At 35.3% G+C, this 19,230-nt stretch overlaps 1 pseudogene; it reads left to right on the forward strand.

Moving 5' to 3' along the window:
- Positions 1 to 9,390: 9,390 nt before the first annotated feature.
- On the forward strand, positions 9,391 to 16,067 carry LOC139706371 (olfactory receptor 2G3-like; annotated as a pseudogene).
- The last annotated feature ends 3,163 nt before the right edge of the window (positions 16,068 to 19,230 follow it).

Below are 19,230 nucleotides of genomic sequence, written 5' to 3' on the forward strand. Positions count from 1 at the left end.
CAGTTATTTTTAATGAACATGCAGAGGGAGAGAAACAGTGACTCAATCAGGGAAGTAGCTAAGTTGGTGCTGACTAGTGTGATTGGAGGCAGCTCAGAGTGGGAAGACATGGCAATGCAAGACATTCAGAGGATTACTTACGTCCTCTAGGTCATCTCTCTCTTTCCCTTTCACACTTATTTGCATGTAGAGAATATTGCTGGTGATATGACCTTAGCATAATAAGGTTTCTCTCTTGGAGTGAATATAACTGCCCTATACCCAGGTGAAAGTAAATATGGCTTGAGTAATTTTCCCTGGAGAAACTCAGATTAGAATAAATGAAAAATACACAGGATACAGATTCTCTCAAGACCATCTGGATCTATATTTCTAAATTTCTAATTATCATGGAGTTGATTAGTGTCCAGAACTTTTCTCTCTCAAGAGAGACACACAAAGGAAGGTATTTCTCAACAGAACATTTTTTTTTGTTTTTCCTGACAATATCAAAGGAAGATTCTCTTATCCATATTCAGAACTCTTACATACATATGTTCTTTAGTTCATTGCTATGGGTGCTATGGGTGCTATGAATGAAGTCTGTATCATTGCTATTAGAAGTTAACTACATAATTGAGTAAATTAGCCATGTCTCCTTTGTAGGCTAGTTACTTTCACTAACAAGTATAAATATTTTTCAGTGTCAGAAAATATTAACCATAGATCATTGCCTCATTAACACTCCATTATAAGGGTTTACCAAATTATTTGTATAAATTCCACATTTATAGTCATTAGATTTGCATAAAATATTACTGTACAATATAAATTATTGAAATCAATATTTCTTATAATTAAGTATATGCATTTTATTGTATATTTAATAAGGCAACTTAAGTGTTATCTGCCTCAAGAAACTTTTCAAATCCCAATTCTATGTGAATATTTATGCAAGTATTATTTGTCTTAATTTTATCCCTATTTATTGATATTCTAAGTTTAAAGTAAGTTCTTTATCTATTTCATTCTTTCATATATATTTGTTATTCTGGAAAATCAGATATCTAATATTGTCTTTATTTTGGTGGATCATTACTTGATCCACTAAACAATATATTTCTTCACTAACTTGAAATACTATTTGTATGGCATGTTGCTATTTCAGATATTTGTACCTTTTTACAAAGTTTATGAATTTTTCATTATATATTTCCAGAGATATACCCAATGATTACATCTATTCATACAAATTTTATATTATTTTTGTTACTGTTGCCATTTTATGATTTAGTTTTTTGGGGGGAGTACTAGGGATTAAACCTAAGGATGCTTAATCACAGCCACTTTTTATATATTTTTATTTATTTACTTTTATTGTTTAAAAAACTAAATGATAACAGAATGCATTACAATTCTTCTTGCACATAAAGACCACAATTTTTCATATTTTTGTTTGTATAAAATTATGTTCACACAAAATCGTATCTTCATACATGCACTTTGGATAATTGTGTCCATCACTCTCCATTATCATTGCTAACCCCCTGCCCTCTCTCTTCCCCTCTCACCCCTCTGCCCTATCTAGAGTTTATCTATTCCTCCAATGTTCCCCCTCCCTACCCTACTATGAGTCAGCCTCCTTATATTAGAGAAAACAATCACCATTTGTTTTCTTGGGATTGGCTAACTTCACTTGGCATTATCTTCTCCAATGCCATCTATTTACCAGCAAATGCCATGATTATATTCTCTTTTATTGCTGAGGAATATTCAATTGCACATGTATATCACTTTTTTTTAATCCATTCATCTATTGAAGGACATCTAGTTTGGTTGCACAATTTAGCTATTGTGAATTGTGCTGCTATAAACATGGAATGTGGCTGTGTCCCTGCAGTACGCTGTTTTTAAGTCCTTTGGGTACACACCAAGGAGAGGGATAGCTGGGTCAAATGGTGGTTCCATTCCCAGTTTTCCAAGGAATCGTCATACTGTTTTCCATATTGGCTGTACCAATTTGAAGTTCTACCAGCAAGGTATGAGTGTGCCATTTTCCCCAAATCCTCGCCAACACTTATTGTTGTTTGTCTACATAATAGCTGCCATAATAGCTGGTTTCTTAGAATAGTTTTGATTTGCATTTCTCTACTTGCTCAAGATGATGAACATTTTTTAATATATTTGTTGATTGATTGTATATCCTCTTCTGAGAAGTTTCTGATAATGTCCTTGGCCCATTTATTGATTGGATTATTTCTTTTTTTGTTGTTGTTTAGCTTTTTGAGTTCTTTATATACCCTACAGATTAGTGCTCTATCTGATGTGTGAGGGATACACATTTGTTTCCAAGATGTAGGTTCTCTATGCACCTCACATATTGTTTCTATTGCTGAGAAGAAGCTTTTTAGTTTGAATCCATCCCATTTATTGATTCTTGGTTTTAATTATTATGCTATAGGAGTCTTATTATGGAAGTTGGTGCCTAATCCCACATGATGAAGATTAGGGCCTACTTTTTCTTGTATTAGATGCAGAGTCTATGGTTTAATTCCTAGGAACTTCATCCACTCTGAGTTGAGTTTTGTTCATGGAGAGAGATAGGGGTTTAATTTCATTTTGTTGCATATGGATTTCCAGTTTTCCCAGTATGATTTGTTGAAGAGGCTATCTTTACTCCAATACATGTTTTTGGCTCCTTTGTCTAATATATGGTAATTGTAGGTTCGTGGGTTAGTCTCAATGTCCTCTATTCTGTACTGTTAGTCTACTAGTATGTTTTGGTGCCAATACCATGCTGTTTTTGTTACTATTGCTCTGTAGAATAGTTTAAGGTCTGGTATACTGATGCCACCTGCTTCACTCTTCCTGCTAAGAATTTCTTTAGCTATTCTGGGTCTCTTATTTTTGCAGATGAATTTTATGATTGCTTTTTCTATTTCTATGAGGAATGCCATAGGGATTCTGATCAGAATTGCCTTAAATTTATATAGTGCTTTTGGTAGTATTGTCTTTTTGATAATATTAACACTGCCTATCCAAGAGCAAGTTATATATTTTTTTCATCTTCTGAGACCTTCTTTGATTTCTGTCTTTAGGGTTCTGTAGTTTTCAATGTATAGATGTTTCATCTCTTTCGTTCAGTTTTCCCAAGTATTTTTTAAGGATATTGTTTTTTTTTTATTTTATTTTTTTTTAAATTATTTATTGTGGGTTGTTCAAAACATTACAAATTTCTTGACATATCATATTCCACACTTTGATTCACGTGGGTTATGAACTCCCACCTTCACCCCATACACAGATTGCAGAATCACATCAGTTACACATCCATTGATTTACAAATTGCCATACTAGTGTCTGTTGTGCTCCACTGCCTTTCCCATCCTCCACCCTCCCCCATCCCCACCTCTCCCCTCCCCTCCCCTCCTCTCTCTCTACCTCCTCCACTGTATAACCCTGAGGGTCTCCTTCCATTACCATGCAATTTTCCTTCTCTCTCCCTTTCCCTCCCACCTCTCATCCCTGTTAAATGTTAATCTTCTTCTCATGCTCTTCGTCCCTACACTGTTCTTAGTTACTCTCCTTATATCAAAGAAGACATTTGGCATTTGTTTTTTAGGGATTGGCTAGCTTCACTTAGCATAATCTGCTCTAATGCCATCCATTTCCCTGTAAATTCTATGATTTTGTCATTTTTTAATGCAGAGTGATACTCCATTGTGTATAAATGCCACATTTTTTTTATCCATTCGTCTATTGAAGGGCATCTAGGTTGGTTCCACAGTCTTGCTATTGTGAACTGTGCTGCTATGAACATCGATGTAGCAGTGTCCCTGTAGCATGCTCTTTTTAGGTCTTTAGGGAATAGATCAAGAAGGGGAATAGCTGGGTCAAATGGTGGCTCCATTCCCAGCTTTCCAAGAAATCTCCATACTGCTTTCCAAATTGGCTGCACCAATCTGCAGTCCCACCAGCAATGTACAAGTGTACCCTTTTCCCCACATCCTCGCCAGCACTTGTTGTTGTTTGACTTCCTAATGGCTGCCAATCTTACTGGAGTGAGATGGTATCTTAGGGTGGTTTTGATTTGCATTTCTCTGACAGCTAGAGATGTTGAGCATTTTTTCATGTACTTGTTGATTGACTGTATGTCCTCCTCTGAGAAGTGTCTGTTCAGGTCCTTGGCCCATTTGTTGATTGGGTTGTTTGTTTTCTTATTGTCTAATTTTTTGAGTTCTTTGTATACTCTGGATATTAGGGCTCTATCTGAAGTGTGAGGAGTAAAGATTTGTTCCCAGGGTGTAGGCTCCCTATTTACCTCTCTTATTGTTTCTTTTGCTGAGAAAAAACTTTTTAGTTTGAGTAAGTCTGCTGCTGTTTATTTATTTATTTATTTAAATCTATTTATTTATTAATGTATTTTGATTGCTTTTAATTTTTAAATACATGGCAGCAGAATGCATCACAATTCTTATTACACATATAGAACACAATTTTTCATATCTCTGTTTGTATATAAAGTATGTTCACAATTCATGTCTTTATTCATGTACTTTGGATAATGATGTCCATCATATTCCACCATCATTGCCAAACCCCTGCCTCCTCCCTTGCCCTCCCACCCCTCTGCCCTATGTAGAGTTCATCTCTTCCTCCCATATTCCCTCTCCCTACCCCACTATGAGTCACTCACATTATATCAGAGAAAACATTCAGCATTTGTTTTTTTGGGATTGGCTAACTTCAATTAGCATTATCTTCTCCAAAACCATCCATTTACCTGCAAATGCCATGATTTTATTCTCTTTTATTGCTGAGTAATATTCCATTGTGTATATATGCCACACTTTTTTAATCCATTCATCTACTAAAGAGCATCTAGGTTGGCTCCACAGTTTAGCTATTGTGAATTGTGCTGCTATAAACATGAATGTGACTGTCCCTGTAAAGTCCTTTGGGTACACACCAAAGAGATGGATAGCTGAGGTAAATAGTGGTTCCATTCCCAGTTTTCCAAGGAATCTTCATATTGCTTTCCATGTTGGCTGCGCCAATTTGAAGTTCCACCAACAATGTATGAGTGTGCCATTTTCCCCACATCCTCGCCAACACGTATTGTTGTTTGTCTACATAATAGCTGCCATTCTGAATGGAGGGAGATGGTATCTTAGAGTAGTTTTGATTTGCATTTCTCTAATTGCTAGAGATGATGAACATTTTTTCATATATTTGTTGATTGATTGTATATTCTCTTCTGAAAAGTTTCTGATCATGCTCTTGGTCCATTTATTGATTGGGTTATTATTATTATTATTTTTTTTTTTGGTGCATAGATTTTTGAGTTCTTTATATACCCTAAAGATTAGTGCTCTATCTGATGTATGAGGGGTAAAAATTTGCTCCCAAGATGTAGGCTCTCTACTTACCTCAAAGAGTGTTTCTTTTGCTGAGAAGAAACTTTTTAGTTTGACTCCATTACATTTATTGATTCTTGGTTTTAAATATTGCACTATAGGGGTCTTGTTAAGGAAGTTGGGGCCTAATCCCACATGATGAAGATTAGGGCCTATTTTTTCTTGTATTAATGCAGAGTCTCTGGTTTAATTCCAAGGTGAGTTTGTGCATAAAGAGAGATAGGGCTGCCTCTTTTTCTATTTCCTGAAATAAATTGAAAAGTATTGGTATTAGTTCTTCTTTAATGATCTTGTAGAACTCGGCTGTGTATCTGTCCTTTCCTTGGCTTTTCTTGGTTGATAGCCTTCTGATAGCATCAGTATTTCATCACTTGATATTGGTCTGTTTAAATTGTGTATATCATCCTGATTCAATCTGTGGAAGTTGTATGACTTAAGAAATTTGCTGGGGGCTTCAATATTTTCTACTTTAATGGAGTGTAAGTTTTCAAAATAATTTATAATTATCCTTTATATTTCTGTAGTGTCTATTGTGATGTTATCTTTTTCATCACTTATGCTGGTAATTTGAGTTCTGTCTTTCTCTTTGTTAGCATAGTTAAGAGTCTATCAGTTTTATTTATTTTTTTAAAAGAACCAACTTTTTGTTCTGTCAATTTTTTCAATGGTTTCTTTGTTTTGATTTTTTATTTCATTGATTTCAGTTCTATTTTAAATATTTCTTGCCTTCCACTGCTTATGCTGCTGATTTGTTCTTCTTTTTCTAGGACTTTGAGATGTAAAGTGAGGTAATTTATTTGTTAACTTTTTCTTCTTTTAAGAAATGATATCCATGCAATGAACTTTGCTCTTAGAACTGCTTTTATAGTGTTACAGAGTTTTTGATATGTTGTGTCTATGTTCTCATTTACCTCTAAGAATTTCTTAATTTCCTCTTTGATGTCTTCTGCAACCCATTGTTTATTCAGTAGAATATTGTTTAGTCTCAAGGTGTTGGAGTAATTTTTATTTTTTATTTTGTCATTGATTTCCAATTTCATTCCATTATGACCTGATAAAATGCATGGTAGTATTTCTACTATTTTGTATTTGTTATGAGTTGCTTTGTGGAATAGTACATGATCTATTTTAGAGAAGGATTCATGTGTTGCTGAGAAGAAACTGTATCTGCTTAATGCAGGTTTAAATATTTTATATATGTCAGTTAAAGTCTAAATTATTGATTGTATTATTGAGTTCTATAATTTCTTTATTCAACTTTTGTTTCAAAGATCTATCCATTGGTGAGTGAGGTGTTATAAACTCACCCAAGATGATTGTGTTGTGATCAATTTTACTCTTGAACTTGAGAAGAGTTTGTTTGATGAACATAGCTGCACCATTGTTTGGGGAATATATATTTATGATTGTTATGTCTTGTTGATGTATTGTTCCCTTGAGCAGTATATAATGTCCATCTTTATCCCTTTTGAATAACTTTGGCTTGAAGTCTTCTTTATTTAATACAAGGATGAAAACCTCTGCTTGCTTCCTCAGTACCTCAGATTTGTATGATTTTTCCCAACCTTTCACATTCAATCTGTGTATGTCTTTTCCTATCAGATGAGTCTCCCATAGGCAGCATATTGTTGGATCTTTTTTAAAAAAATCCAATCAGATAGCCTATGTATTTTGATTGGTGAGTTTAAGCCATTAGCATTCAGGGTTACTATTGAGGCATGGTTTGTATTCCCAGCCCTAATTGTCTATTTTTGTTATTTAACATGATTGGTTTTCTTCTTTGATTAGTTTTTCCTTTAGGGAACTACCTCCTTCTGCTGATTTTCATTGTTGTTTTTTGTTTTCTCTTCATAGAATATTTGTCCAAGGATGTTTTGTAGTGCCAGTTTTCTAGCTATAATTTTTTTTTATCTTTTGTTTTTAATGGAAGTTTTTTTTTATTTCATCTTCAAATCTAAAGCCTAATTTTGCTGAATACAAGATTCTTGGATGGCACCCATTTTCGTTCACAGCTTCATATATGTTTTTCCAGGATCTTCCAGCTTTTAGAGTCTGTGATGAAAAATCTGCTGTTATCCTAATTGTTTTTTTCCTATATGTCATTTGATTCATTTTTTCTCATGGCTTTTAAAATTCTCTTTTTATTCTATATGTTGGGCATTTTTATTATAATGTAACTTGGTGTGGATCTGTTGTGATTTTGTACATCCAGCATCCTATAGGTTTCTTGAATTTGTATTTACAATTCATTCTACATGATTGAAAAGTTTTCTGATATTATTTCATTGAATATATTGTTCATTCCTTTGGTCTTTTATGCCTTCCTCTATCCCAATAACCCTTAAATTTTATCTTTTTATGCTATTCCGTATTTCTTGAATGTTCTTCTCATGGTTTCTTACCATTATCAAGTGTGACCTATTTTCTTTTCAAGATTATGCATTTTGTCTTTATTGTCTGATGTCCTATATTCCAAGTGGTCTACTCTGTTGGTGATGCTTTCATTTCAGTTTTCATTTGATTTATTGTTTCTTTCATTTCAAGGATTTCTGTTTGGTGTGTTTCTTTGTTTGTTTGTTTGTTTTAGAACTTCTATGTTCCCATTGAGGTGATCTTTTGCTTCCTGTATTTGTTTATGTAGCTCCTTGTTGAAGTGAGCTTTCATTGCCTTTATTTGCTCTCTTATATGTTCCTTCAGTTCACAGAACATTTTAAGCATGTACATCCTAAACATCTTCTCTGTAATTTCTTCTGTTGTGTCTGGCAATGATTCTAATACTGTGGTGTCTTGATTTGTTTGGGGGCACTTTCTTCCCTTGTCTTTTCACGTTGCTCATGTGTCTTCCTTTTCATCTCTGTGGGTCTTGGATGTTATTGTTTTTACCTTATAGGTTTGTAGTGCTCTTGTAGAGTTCCAAGACCTCTCCTTTGTGGGAAGAACAATGTTAACAGATCCCAATATAAACAATATACCACCTTATGAACAATTTGTTGTTATTAAGATGATTACAGCTTAGCCTCAATGTACAGAAATGTTGGATTCAATTATTTTCTAAAATATAATCAGTAGTTTTGTAAAATGGTTTACAAAAAGGTTTCTGATGGTGGAAAATGAACAGGTTGGGGTGTAGGATGATATGCTGAGGAGGTAGGATGTGAGGATATAGAGTTAAAATATCTGAGGAAGTGTGAAAGAGAAATCTAATGAAGAGGGTTAATAGCAAGAGAATAGACAAGATGTAATTTAGGGTAGACAAGTACATGGGAAGATAGTAGAGTACATAAAACAAACACACATATGTATTTAGAAAAATATAGGATGTTAAAATAGTAAATTTGGACATGGAAAGAAAAATGAAAGAAAAAAAGTGAAAAGGGGGCATATACAAAACCTCTATATTATAATTATTTAGATGACTCAGTCTTCAAAATCCTATTTCATGCAAAGTTTTTGGTTTCACATATGTTGGGGTTGTGAGGGCTGGAGGATAGAACACTAGAAGAGAAAGAGAAAAAAATACTAGAAGTTAGAAACCAAGATTGTTGCTAGTTTTAGAGAACAGTATCTTTTCTGCTTCTCTTCTCATCCAACAGGTGGGGTTGTGTGTTGTAAGCTGGTGTCTTTGCCCTATTTATGGTGGAGGTATCCAGGGAGGGAAGGCTAGTCCTGGTGCAGGACACCTGGAAGCAGGGAGTGGTACCCACCAGTCCCTACAGGGAGAATGCAACTCATGGTTCTCTTTCTGGGACTGCTCGTATGAGTTGAGCACCCAGTAATATCTCCCTATCTTGTCTGGAGATTTCCCAGTTCCTTGTCTCTCTGTTAGGCTCCAAACTTTAGCCCCTCTCCCTTAGCAGTTCTCAATTGAGGAACCTCTTACACTGGGGTTCCCTTGGGTGGTCCCCTGGTCACACTGCATACCTGTCCAAGTGAGAGTTGTTTTGTGTTGGGCAGTTGCTGTGTTGGGTTACCGCTGCTGTGGAAAGGGTGGAGATGAAAACCTGGTACCTGGCCAGCTGGAGATCCAATCTGGAAGCTGCCCCCACCAAGTATGATGAGGAAGGTGAGTCATGATGCAGGCAGTCTGCTTCCAGCACCAGTGTGTCTGGTGAGATGAGGGGAACTGGGTGATGACGTTGTGCTATGGGTAGGTAGTAGCTGAGTGACTTGAGTAGGAGTGGAGTTAAGTCTGGGAGTTCTGCAGAGGTGCTGATAGATGATTCTGGTAAGATACTCTCGAGCTCTGCTTGGATACAACTTCAGACTTTGGGTGTTGTGGGCCAGGATTCCAGAGTCCTGATCAATGCTAAGGCTCAGAGCCCTGCATGTGGTCTCAGTGCTGGTGATTTCTGCAGAAAGCAGTTGTATAGGGATCCTCTAACACTTTCCAAGATGCAGTATTCCGATTAGGTGAGATCTGGATCACAGAGAAACACAGAATGCTGCCTCCCTCTCTCCTGCAATCTTCAAGTCCACCACTTGTTTATATTTTATATAGACAGAGTCTTGCTGAGTTTTTAGGGCCTTGCTAAATTACTGAGGCTGGCTTTGAACTTGTGATCCTCCTGCCTCTACCTTCTGAGCAGCTGGGATTACAGGCATGTACCACCACACCTGGCATTATGATTTAATTTCACATGACTTTTAACATATATGTAAATCTACTTTTCAGAATTCTCATCCAATTAATGTTTTCAAACTACTCAGACAAATGTCATTGGTATTTTGATGGGGATTGCATTGATTCTGTGTAATGATAGCAGTAGTATAACCATTTGATAATATTAATTTTGCCCTTCCCTACTCCACAGATCTTCCTTCTATTTTCATGGTATCCTCACTTCCACCACCCCTCACCCTCCTTATTTTGTTCTAACTGTAATCATTGCCTTGGTAGCCACCATCACCTCCATAGCCACTGCAGCTGCTTTGCTCACTCAGAGTATCCAGACTACTCAGACTGTTGTCTACTGCCATGACAGAAGCCTTTGTCATTCAAAATGACTTAATAAACTGTCCTGAGCTGCTATTTAAGTCATTCAGCAAGAACTAGACCTCCACCAGGAACAACTAGATATTCTGTTTATGTTGCACAGGCTCACTTGAGACCCTGAATTTCATAGTATTTGTATCACCCAATATGCTGTATCTGAAAATGTAACCTTACACTTTTCTAATTTTTCTCAGTATTTTAAGGGAACTTGGGATTCTTACTATGTTATGATTATGCATAACCTTACTAAGACAATTTTCAAAATCAATGAGATAAAGGTGTCTGTATTGACAACCTCTTAGTTTTTTCCTGGGATGGACTGAACATTGGAAAAACATGATAGCCAAATTACCTAATCCTTATAATGCTATTACCCTGGCCTTACTGTTTATAATAGCAATGATTTTTTCTTATGTTGTGAGACACTTATGCAACCATGTAAAGGCCACCGAATGAAAAACAGCAATCCTGGCAGAAATCCTTGCAACACAGTGAGATTTGGGGACAAGTGCATGGAATACTGCATACATGGCAGTGGCATAGGTTAAGGGCATGTGAGTGGCAAATGACTCCCCTGTGCTAGGTGTGTGAGTGGCAAACTACTTACCCTGTAGGCACAGCCCTGGGCATGAGGTCACATGTTGTACTCCCTGTGCTTGCTCCATGGCCGATTCCTTGATTAGTCACTGCAGGAACAGTTGGCCAGAAATTGTATTGGTGGCTTCTTGTAATCTGCTTAGCTACTGCCTGAGTATATATACATGGTAACTGAACAATAAAATCAGACCTGATTCCTGCTTGGTCTCCAGAGGTCTTGATGTAGCAACTCCACAGCCACACTCTCCTCTACCCTGTTCCATGGTCCTACGTGCTGGACGAGACAGAGAGCTCATGCAGATGCCAAAGAAAATTAGGCTTATATTTTCCTAATGGGCTATATAATTATCTGAATCTGAACATAACAATCTAAGATTTATAGATTTATTTGTTTTCTAGTTAGGCTGTTTGAGACCTAATCATAAATTTTCATTAGAAAGGCTTTTATAAAGGAATATTTATAATATCATAGTTAATCAATATGCTGCAGGGTGTTCTTTGGGAACCCCAAAATTGACCAATCAGAAGTTTGAATTTTCATAACTATACCTCTTAACTTTGCAAGTTAGTAGTTTGAACTATACTTATACAGGATATATAATTTATTTTATAAAAGGTCAATGGATTATATTAGTTCTCTCTACTTTGTGTATCTTACAATTAAAACATCTTAAAGTGTGTGGCCTTGAGTTAGATTTTAAAATGAATTAGATTTTTCTAGAGAGAAATATTTATAAAGCAGAACAATACCTCCAATAGAGAGATCACAGAAGACTTATCTTAATTTGATTGTTGATTGTACCTTCAGTAATTGATTGCTTCTTAGAAAAGTAATGAATATTAATGATAGACGTATCTAATAGCCCCTATTTCATATTATAATTATTCTTACTGTATCCCGAACTCTAATTACTCTATGTATTTTTTTTAGTTTATGTATCTATTATATCTGTTGTGTAACTATTATGTATTTATGCATATAGAAATCATTTTATTTTCAACTTGCTTTGTTTTTTGCAGTTTGCTCATTGATGGCATATGTATTTCATTTTTAGGTAGTTCAGTATATATCTCAACCCTGTTTTGCTATATGACTCTAATGTCTATTTTATGTTTGTATTTGGGATGTTCATGATATGCATTTGTCTCCTATTCTATGTAACAAAACAGTTTATTATTACATTATTTTATATGTGTATATTGTTTCTTTGTATATCATTCCAGTAATGAAATGCTCAAGTTTTTGTTCATTATTTTTTTATTGATTACAGTATAGGGCTTTTATTCCCACAGGAATAAAATAGAAATTATTGAGAAAGATAACTCACAATTGGGAACAATGAAAGGAATCAATTTTAGCAACCCTGCATATTTTATCTTACTGGGATTTTCTGACCAACCCCAACTGGAGATGATTCTTCTTCTTGTCACCTCTGTTATCTACATTTTGACACTGCTGGGGAACACAGCAATAATACTTGTTTCACACTTGAACCTCAAACTCCACACACCCATGTATTTCTTTCTCTCCAATCTCTCCTTCCTGAACATCTGTTTTATGACCAGTATTGTACCACAAATGCTTTGGAATCTCAAAAGCCCTGAGAAGACCATCAGTTACACATTGCTCTGGGATTGGGCTCCCCAGAGTGTGTCCTCCTGACTGTTATGGCCTATGACCATTTCAATACTATCTGTAGATCTCTCAGTTATGATGTTATCATGTACCCAAAGCTTCTCCAGTAACTAGTAGTTGTGTCTTGGACAAGTGCTTTTGTGGAGTCCACAGTTCAGACCACCTTTTTTTCCAACAGCTTATCTGCAGCCACCACAGAGTGGATGATTTTATGTGTGAGGAGCCTGCACTGATTAAAATTGCTTGTTTGGAAACAACCTTCTTGAAATATGAGCTCTCCATAGCTACTGTCCTCTATATGCTCACACCTTTGGGGCTTATCCTATGGCTGCATTGTTAGGAATATGTGGAGGATAAAATCCACTGAAGGGGACTGGGATCTGGCTCAAGTGGTAGCATGCTTGCCTGGCATGCACGGGGCACTGGGTTCGAGCCCCAGCACCACATAAAATAAAGATGTTGTGTCCACCAAAAACTGAAAAATAAATATTAAAACACACTTTCTCTCTCTCTCTCTCTCTCTCTCTCTCTCTCTAAAAAAAATCTTAAAAAGGAAACAAACTAAAATTTTATCTCTAAAGTTGCTTCTATCAAATTATGTGATTTTAAAATACTAGAAAACTGGTAATGCCTGGATTTATGCTTTTGAATAAAAGCATATTTAAGAGAACATTACATTCTGAAAGAGTTCAAATTTAAGATGATTCTAAAGTTTTTTTTAAAAATATGTACATTTTGTTATTTTTCTTAAGGCAATAGGAAAAACGTTTGCTTCCATTAGAGCTAAGCATTTGTTTAAACTATTGAATTAGTTACTTTAGTAACTAAAACTAAAAACATACCAGTCTGAGACAAATTATCATTTTGTGGTAAGCAGCATTAGGAATATGCAGAATGTGGGACTCTATATAGCATATTATTCAGGCTTTCTGAGTAGAATTCTTTATTGGCTATGCATATCAAAGCATTTAGGTCCAGAATTTAAAGCATTACGATATTATTCCCCCACATCCCAGACACAATTTTACTGAATAAAACAAAAAACTGATCCGTAATTATTCCTAAAAGTAAATGATTCAAGAAGATGCTACCATGAGAGCAGAAAATTTGGGAGCACAAAGGATAACATCATAAAAAATAGTAAGTGAAGAGTCATGGAGGATTGTACTATGATCCAATCTCCTTTTATTTATTAAGCAGAGCAATTTAAAGTGAGCTGAACAAGATAAGATTTGCCTTCTCATGATTTTTTTTGAAAAAAAAAATGCCAGCACCTTGTCTTTAAAGGAATTGGTTATACTTTTCCCTTATTTTTATAAAAAAATATTTCATGGTTATCTGTCTCAACAAATGAGTGCACATCTGAGATTTTGTACCTGTGTTTTTTCATATGTATATATGAACTATTTCTTCATCATTTTTAAGAGGCAAAATATTTTATGTAAGCACTCCTATGTATGTTATTAAAGAAAATGTATCCTTATTTAGTTTACTTCTATATTGACACCTGAGTCTAACCCCATATCACTCAGATCACTTAATTAAATGTAAAAAACATCATCATCATTCACCTTGTCTGTGAGACAAAAAAAGACACAAAATGCATTCTAGTTATTTTCCTAACCATATTCTTCACTGTTATCCACCATTTTTTTTATATTGCAATTTCTATTACTATGAAAAATGATTACTAACAATCTATTCAATGATAGCTTAAAATTAGTCTCAGCATGCACCTGTTACTCCCCTAACACTTAAATAGCCACTGTTGTGGTTTGGATATGAGGAGTTTTCCAAAAGCTCCTGTGGTAATGCAGGAACATTTAGAGGTGAAACGATTAGATTATTAGAAACATAGCCTAATCTATTTTATGAATGAATCACTGAACGATCCACTGTACTGGGTGGTAACTGTAGGTACATGGGTATGGCTGGAATTGGGTCACTGTTGATGTGCTCTTGAGGATTATATCTTGTCCCCCTAGCCTTTCTCTCTCTCTCTCTCTCTCTCTCTCTCTCTCTCTCTCTCTCTCTCCCAGACACCATGAAGTAGCAAGTTTCCTCCACCATGCCCTTCTTCCGTGATGTTCCACATCACCTCAAGCCTAGAACCATGGAGTTGGCTGACTGTGGACTGAATTTCTGAAACAATAAGCTCAAAATAAACTTTTCCTCCTCTAAGCTGTTATTATCAGGTTTGAGTGGTATGTTAGTCAGATTTTTGTCACTGCAACTACATGGAAGCTTTTCTTAAGTAGATTGTCTTTAATCTAACTTTTGACAATTAGGGGGAAGAGAAAGTTCATAAAAAAAAAGAGGTGGTGTGAAATAGTTAATGTGATCAAAAAATGACACAAAAATGCCTTTGTATTAAAAGACATTCCGAAATGTCTTTTAATAATTATATCTTTTCTTATTTGTGTAATTTCACTGGTTAAAAATCTTACCTAAGATGTTATCTCAAATGTTGTAGATAAATAGTAATAATGATACTTCTCTGGATTGAATTTCTATTTTTCTCTTTCACCTTTGAAAGACAGAAGAAAACAATGAAACCTCTGAGGGAGGTTTTATTTTGCTTGGATTCGCAGACCAGCCCCAGTTGGAAATTATCCTTTTCGTGGTAGTTTTGATATCCTATCTTCTGACCCTTGTGGGCAACACAGCCATCATTGTGGTCTCCCGCCTGGATTCCAAACTCCACACACCTATGTACTTCTTCCTCACTAATCTCTCCTTTCTTGACCTTGCCTTCACCACCAGCATCGTGCCCCAGCTGTTGTGGAACCTGAGGGGACCAGCCAAGACCATCACATCCACGTGTCCCTCTCCTTAGGTTCCACTGAGTGTGTTCTCCTTACTATTATGGCATTTGACCACTATGTGGCTGTCTGCAGACCTCTCAACTACACGACTGTCATGCACCCATCATGCACCTGGCAGGAATAGCCTGGCTAAGTGGAGTGGGAAACACTCTGATCCAAAGCACCATCACCCTGCGACTTCCTCGATGTGAGCACCGTTGCCTCCACCACTTCTTGTGTGAAGTGCCTGCCATGATCAAGTTGGCATGTGTTGACATCCATGCAAACCAAGTCCAGCTTTTTGTAGCTACATTAGTTCTCCTCCTCCATCCCATGACATTGATATCTGTCTCCTATGGATTCATTGCACATTCTGTGATAAAAATTAAGTCATCCCAAGCTTGGTGCAAGGCTCTAAGGACCTGTGGCTCTCATCTATTAGTGGTGTCCCTTTATTTTGGGACCAGCTCAGTCATATACATCCAACCACAGAGATCCTTTGGCCACAGCCCAGGGCATGTTCCTCACACTCTTTTAGACTGTTGTGACTCCCACCCTCAACCCCCTCATATACACCTTGAGGAACAAGGATGTGAAAGGAGCCCTGAGGAGACTGCTGAGGAGAGAACAAAATTTCTAATGGAAAACATCAAGGGCAGTGACTTTCTGTGCTGGAAACTTATTAAAGAGGCACGATATTAAATGACTACTCCCTAAAGTGACTGACTGCCTCTCTAACTGCATTAACATACAGTGTGGCCCACATTGTCTCAAAAAAAAAAAAAAAAACAAAAAAAACAAAAAAAACAAACAAAAAAAAAACATTGAGATTCAATTTCTGTAGCTCATGGAACCTGTGTTTTAAAAATATTTTCATAAACTTCCTTATTAAATGTATTTGAAAGGCTACACATATAGTAAGAATGGAAGATTTTGTAGATTTTCACTGCACATATATACATATATACCTGCATAAATAATTAGGGAATTAAAATTATATTTATTGTTTGAAAAATTGAAAAATATATATTAGCATGAAGAAATTATTGTAGTATTTCCTTTGTAGAACAATTCTCTTGTTATATTGTTGCAAGCATTTTGTATATATTATCTCAGCTTTTTCAAGAAAAAAATACAACATCACAAAACTTCAAAAAGTGGATTTTTTTTGGCATACAGCACAAAATCTGTGAATCTCCTTAAACTACTACTGAGAAAAAAATATTTACTTTTAACAAATAATAATTCAAATAATTATAAATAATTATAAATAATTACTAAATAAATTAATGAATACTAAACATTCACATAATGGAGTCTCAGCTTGATTCAGGCTCTTGGCAAAATCTTGCATTCAATTCTATGTAACAGTCTCCTGCATTCCCAGTGTCTTTGTGGGAACCTGTGGGTCTCTGGAGCCACACTTACTTTGTTTGAAGGTTTGTTTTACTCACTTTCTGTTCATGACCCTCTGCTCTTTACCTTACCTGTACATTTCTCAATCACTTCTGACATGGTCAGTGATGATTAAATAAACTTAACTCATACAAAGTGTCAAAAAGTCATGGCAGTGGTAAATACTGAGTGAATTTAATAATTATTTAAAATATTTTCAAAAATAGAATGATATGGGCTGGGGTTGTGGCTCAGAAGTAGAGTGCTCTCCTAGCACATGAGAGGCATTGGGTTTGATCCTCAGCATCACATAAAAATAAATAAATAAAATAAATGTGTTGTGTCTAACTACAACTAAAAAATAAATATTAAAAAATATGGTGCTCGGAATTCTCCATAGTCTTTCCACACAACCTCTGTCATTCTCAACATGTGCTTCATTGTGTGCTTGTGTTTGTTTTACATTTTATATTGAATAATACTTAGATTTTTTATTTGTTTGTTTATTTGTTTATTTGATTTTATTTATTCATTTGAATTTTATTTATTTATTCATTTGATTTTTCCTGGAAACACTAAAACCAATCAAAATCTCTCTTCACACCTCTTTGTATCAACAATAAATTGCAATCAAGTATCAATTTTGACTTTGGAATGTTTGCTCTAAAGAATATTGTTGAAACTTTGAGTCAGAATGCTTGGGTTCAAAGCCAAGTCCTATTAAACTAATCAACTAGAATAATGTTTAAATACATATCATATTACAACAATTCATAGTATCCTCAACAATACAAGAGTGGGAACAATAGTTCCTAACTTAACTTGACTACTGTGATAAGTAAATTTGATTGGGATACAGTTAAACTCAGAGCTATCTATTATGTATTAATAACAACCATCCAATAATTGTGAATTACTTCTACGCCAGTTATACTATTCCAAACTTCATAACTTGATTGACCTTACTGATTTAATGATTTCTCTACGTCTTCAATCACTTCCTTGTATTTAACTATGCCCAACTATTCCCTATATTTTTTGTAGCTCCTCTAACTTAGTGTAAAGTTGGAATGTGGATCCTGCTTTATATTTAGACTTCCCTTATCATCACAGCCATAGGAAACTCTTCTCCAAACTATTCCTAGTTGTGTCTTAACCCATTTCATCCATCACATTCACGTTGCCACTGCCCCAGTTCAAATCTTCTATCCTGCTCCTTAAAAAGATAGAAAATATATAGCTCTGAGCAGAAACAGGTTTACGGTCATGTTTGGTTTGGAGGGAAGATTTGGTTTAATGACTGAAACCCAGGAGAGTGTGCAAACTGAGAGAGAGAAAGAAAGAAAAAGGGGGAGAGAGAGAGAGAGAGAGAGAGAGAGAGAGAGAGAGAGAGAGAGAGAGAGAGATTATGGAAAGAAGCTAGAGGGAAAGGAAAGGATATACAAACCAGTATGGGCACTGATATGCATACAGTAGGAAGACTTTCTAAGAAGAAGTATACAGTGCCAGGAAACAGCAGGGTCTTTCCTAAGAATTCAACCCAAGGGCAATGACAAAGCTTTTCAGTAATTTCAACACATTCAAATCAATCAAGCTTTTCCTTCATGGTTTGATATTTCAAAAATTTACTGATTTGGTAAGAAAGCATTCTCATGATGATGTCATGAATGTATAATTTTTTCTTTCATTACTGGTTGAATAATAATCTGGTGAGAATATTTATTGATGGTGTGATAGCGGTCACATGTCTCCTTTTCCATATGAATGGTTAGTTATTACAGTAGCATCTAATAAAAAAAATACTTTTTCTAGTGACCTGAAAAGCCACATGTGTTTAAAAGTTTAGAATGTCTTATTCTACTCATAGTTTACAAAAAAAAAATATTTTTGTGAACCTTGAATTTTATGAATAGCTGATTCGGGATCTAATGGTATAATTATGTAATTTTTCCTTCCTTAATTCTGTTATTTTGGTGAATTTTCATTATTCATGTTTTGGCTCTGGAATAAATTCAATTTGGGCAATGAATATGATTTATTTCGTAATGGACTTGATAACATTTCAAACCCGTGTTAGTTTGTCAGACTATCCTTTAGTTTTGACTGAAACAAGTATTTGAATTTTCCCTTTTATTTTTCAAACTTCTGACATATGTAAAAAATCTGTAGGAGTCAACTTGGAAAAAAACCTAGAGACTTGAACAAGCATGATACGTAAGATCTCTCAGTGAATTTTAAACAAAATAATCTGGTCAATTTTATTAGTCATCAGGGGAGTACAAAATTTGAGTAGTAATGAAATATCCATTACTTACTTCCAGATGGATAAAATTAAAAGAACACAAAACATTGAGTGTAAGCATAGATGTGGAGCAATTGGACTCCCAAACCCTGAGAAGTATAGGTGT

The sequence above is a fragment of the Marmota flaviventris genome, chromosome 7 (assembly GCF_047511675.1).
Source record: "Marmota flaviventris isolate mMarFla1 chromosome 7, mMarFla1.hap1, whole genome shotgun sequence".
NCBI lineage: Eukaryota > Metazoa > Chordata > Mammalia > Rodentia > Sciuridae > Marmota > Marmota flaviventris.